We start from the raw sequence: 4,784 nt of genomic DNA, 5'->3' as shown, positions 1-4,784 counted from the left end.
TTTAATGGAGCAAGAGGAAGTAGGAGGAAAGGGAAGGGAGGGAGGAAATGCAGAGATCACTAAGAGGGTTCTCACACAAGAGTTTGAGAACCTCTGGGTTTAAGGAGCTGGGTCCAGTGTAAGGAAACAGCAGTTGTACAGGACACCACTTGTTTCCCATCATGCCCTTGGGGGAATTTTGAGCTCTATCATAATTATAGTCTTCTACATTATAACATGAAATTGCTAGATTTTTTTTTTAAGGATCGTGGATCGTGGATCGTAGATCGTAATACTGCCAAGTGACCTAGCTAGCGCTCTCTCTCTCTCTCTCTCTCTCTCTCTCTGAAAAAAGCCCCAAATCAATAGAGGGCTCTTATTGCATCTTTAAAGTTTCACAAATAGGTCTTAGGAAGCATCCAGCATCCTGTGGTTTCCACAGCTGGACAACTCTTAGATCTTATCAGCCTGCTGAACTGTTCCTTTTTCAGAAACATGTACCATCCAAAATGTTTCTGATATCCTTGCTTTTAACCGTTGTGAGTGAATCAAAGCAGCTAAATTTGATATGAAGTCATCATTTCCTTCAAGATTTAACTCATCTTTCTGGGCTTGAAATACTGAACAAGCAATGCCTTGGCCTCATCCGAATCCTACGAATGTATTTTTCACCCAACAAATTCTATTTCAGTAAGAGACCCATTTTACTGAATAACAACATTGATGGGTAAGTGAGAATATACATACCTCATCTTGTGATGGAAGCCCAGTATCTTGCTCTTGATCATGTTCTGTATATGAACTACAGATAGTTTGAAATGTAGCCAGTTCCTTTCTATTTCCACACTGCTATAGACTGAATGTTTGTGTTCCTCTCAAATTCATATGTTGCAACCTAATTCCCAGTGTGGTAGTATTTGGAGGTGGGGCCTTTGAGAGGTGGGGTCTTCATGAATGGGATTAGTGACTTTATATCTATGAACCAGGAAGTAGGTCCTCACCAGAAACTGAATCTGCCAGGACCTTGATCTTGGACTTTCCAGCCTCCAGAACTGTGGGAAATAAATTTCTGTTGTTTATAAGCCACTCAATTTATGGGATTCTGTTAGAGCAGCCTGAACTGACTAAGACACCATTTATCAACCCAGAGCCTCTCTTTTTCTTTCCAAGGAGACTGGGTCTACATTGATGTAATTAAAGTTCCTCCCCAGGGTTCCTCTGGGACCCTTCACAATAACTGTGCATCCCTTCAGAGTGATGTTGACATTTTCTGGGATATCAACAGTCCAGTTGCTTAGGATGGTCTTCATTCTCACGGTAGATGTGGCAAAGAACTCAAGGTTTTTTGAAATTGATAGAGGTAGGGGTCTTATTTATGGTATTCTTTCTTTTCTATCATTGTAAAATAGTAGTATTATTATATAAAAATAATTATGTGTTAGTTTTCTAGCACTGTCAACATCGTACCACAAACTAGGTGGCTTAGAACCACCGAAATTTATTGTACACAGTTCTGGAGGTCAGAAGTCTGAATTTAAGGTGTCAGGCAGGGCCCTGTTCCCCCTAAAACCTGTAGGGGAATCCCTCCTCGCCTCTCCCTAGCTTCTGGTGGTTTGCTACCAATCTTTGGTGTTCCTTGGCTTGCAGCCACATAACTCCAATCTCTGTCTTCATTGTCACGTGGTGTTCTCACTACTTGCCACTGCTTTCACAAGACCATCTTTTTTTAATTTATTTTTTGGCTGCGTTGGGTCTTCGTTGCGGTGCGCGGGCTTCACATTGCAGTGGCGGAGCACGGGCTCTAGGCACGCGGGTTTCAGTAGTTGTGGCCCGTGGGCTCAGTAGTTGTGGCTCACAGGCTCTAGAGTGCAGGCTCGGTAGTTGTGGCGCACGGGCTTAGTTGCTCTGTGGCATGTGGGATCTTCCTGGACCAGGGATCGAACCTGTGTTCCCTGCATTGGCAGGCAGATTCTTAATCACTGTGCCACTAGGCAAGTCCCAAGACCATCTTCTTATAAGGACACCAGTCATGACTTTATCTTAACTAATTACATCTGCAACGACCTTATTTCCAAATACCCTCACGTTCTGAGATATTAGGGGTTAGGACTTAACATATCTTTCTGGGGGACACAATTCAACCTATTACAATATTCAACCAGATTATTTAGAGTTTTTTTAATGTAAAAATCTGAATCTTTAAAGAAATCAATTCATTAACCTCTGCATGCCAAGATAATTTTTGAAGAAGCTGTTTCATTTCTGGTGCTCTTCACAAAAGGCCCAAAGGTGAAGTGAATCTCTGCAATGAAAAGAGAGATCCTTGACGAAAAGAATATGCCCTTGGGACTATTCCTCTATAATTTATCTTCTTTTTTTTCAATTAAAGCAAAAGAGAAAAATGGAAAGAAACTTCTCTCCTGGTTATTTTTTACCAAATTTTAGTTGGGAGCTTATCTTAAAACCTTGAGCTGTGTTGGAGAGGAGAATGTTTTTAGGGAATATGCAAAGTTCCCATCTTTATTACTGTGAAACATGAGAATCTAAAAAGACTGAGGAAAAAAGCCACTCTAATTCTTGAAAGCTATTTTTTTTTTCTGTTTACAGTGCTTATGACAACTTGAATCAGAAAGATTTGATGATATAAAATGTCATTCCTCAAGATTTTTTATTGGTAAAATGACGCACATTGTTTTCTATGCTATTGAATGAAATTTTATCCTTCAACGTATTGAACGAAAAAGAGTATCCCTATCAAGGATCTAATGTCATGAAACCAAAGAGGAAAAGTTCAGATTTCTTCTTTCATATGAGCTTATAGTAAAAATACTTATGAGTAGAGAGATATAAATAGGTAGGTGGGTAAATAGCAAAACACTAAATAGTATTTTACTTTTCCAGTGCTGCTGTGACAGAGTAAAGCACTATCCACACAAGCCAAGAAGATAGAGTATTGGAGTCCTCACTTCAAAGAACACATGCGGATGGGGACAGAATGTCTTGATGCACACTGCCCCAGCCCTACGTGAGTGTGGTCATGCCCATGCCTTGGAGTGACAGGTCCAACTCAAACTGCTATAAGAAAAGACAAAAAGTCTTGTAACTAATTAAACATGACTGGACAAAGTGGCTCAACAATGTTCCCAGGATTCAGCTCTCTCACACCTTCTTTTCCCTCTGCTTTCTTTTGTGTTGGCTTGGCTCTTTACATGGAGACGCTTGGTAGGCTGATTCAGCTTCAAGTCCAACAGAAAGGAAACACATTTCTGTAGTTCCACGTGGGATCCCCAAAACTGGAATACTTGTCCATCTTGAACTGTGGCCAATAGAATGAAAGTCCTTATTAGACAGCCTGAGGTCAGTGGCCCCTCCAAAGTGAGGAGGTTGGATCAGCATTACGTGAACTCCAAAGGCTATGTGGGGGAAAGACTGTGCCCTACACACAATCAAGAGCTGCTCCTTGGGGCTCAGAGACTGGGTGAGCAAAAACAACCAATGTCCATTTCACATGAGGATAAAGAATCCAGAAGAGGAAGAGGTCTATTTGGGGAAATGAACTGGACCTTAAGTCTCTTTTTCCAAAGCGGTGATAGACACACAATTAAATTTTACCTTTTCTGTGGTCCATCAGAAGTAGCATATCAAATGGTAACTACTCTAATGCTACAACATGGATGAACCTCAAAAACATTACACAGTTGACCCTCATGGAGTCAAAACTCCATGTATAACTTTAAAGTCAGTCCTCTGTATCCATGTTTCCACATATGGGGATTCAACCAACCTCAGGTTGTATAGTACTGTAGTACATACTTATGGAAAAAAATACGTGCATAAGTGGACCGGGCCAGTTCAAACCCATGCTGTTCAAGAGTCAAATGTACTAAATAAAACAAGCCAGACACAAAAGGTCACATATTATATGATTCCATTTATATGAATATCCTAAAAAATACATCCACAGATTCAGAAATCAGATTGGTGGTTGTCAGCCATTAGCTTGAGAGGGGAATGGGGACTGAGCATTTAATGGGCAGTGGGTTTTCTTTTGGGGTGATGAAAATATTTTGGAATTTGATATAGGTAGTGGTCCCATGACATTGTGAATGTACTAAATGCCACTGAATTGTATACTTTAAAATGGTTAATTTTATGTTATGTGAATTTCTTGTCAATTAAAAAAAAGATCCCTAGTCACTGTGCAAAACTTAATCTGGGTAGAATCCCCGATCTTGTCTTTCTTTCCACCTCTCTATCACTTAAGTGTTGTTAGCATCTAAAACATTTGATCTACACTCGAGAAGTGGCCTCCCCATCCTCGCTTCTCATCTAAAGCCAGCCATCCAGAAGCCTCCTGGCCATAAAATTTTAGGTGGTTTTATAGGACTTGGCCTCTGATCACTCACTCACTCCCCATTCACCCTCCCTGCCCCCAACAAATAGGCAGCTGGTGTGCTTTGGCTTAGGGCATATTCTATTCCTTCATTTTCTGCCTTCTGCTGAGGTGGTACTGTTTTCAGTGCATAAGAATTTAGCTAACACTGCATTGATAAGTTCCAGTTTCACATTTTTTAAATTCCAGGAGAGTCTCAACATATATAGGCCCATAACAACCTTCCCAGAAATGCTCCCAGCGGAGAGTCCAGTCATTTGAAGGATGCCTCTGGTGGGTTTTGCTAAAGGCTTTATTTCTGCCAAATGTCATGTCAAATTTTTAGACTGATGTTTCTAAGCTCTGCACAGTTACCAGAAAATTGGTTAGAAACCACAAGGAGTCAAGCAGTTTTAGGAATATTGTGCGAATT

At 40.6% G+C, this 4,784-nt stretch overlaps 1 pseudogene; it reads right to left on the bottom strand.

Annotated features, from left to right (window-relative positions):
• Positions 1-432: 432 nt before the first annotated feature.
• LOC103018340 (60S ribosomal protein L9-like) lies at positions 433-1,289 on the bottom strand (annotated as a pseudogene).
• Positions 1,290-4,784: the final 3,495 nt, after the last annotated feature.

Source organism: Balaenoptera acutorostrata, chromosome 2, assembly GCF_949987535.1.
Source record: "Balaenoptera acutorostrata chromosome 2, mBalAcu1.1, whole genome shotgun sequence".
Classification (NCBI taxonomy): domain Eukaryota; kingdom Metazoa; phylum Chordata; class Mammalia; order Artiodactyla; family Balaenopteridae; genus Balaenoptera; species Balaenoptera acutorostrata.
Note: the sequence above shows the minus strand (reverse complement) of the source record. Positions and strands in the feature narration are given on the sequence as shown.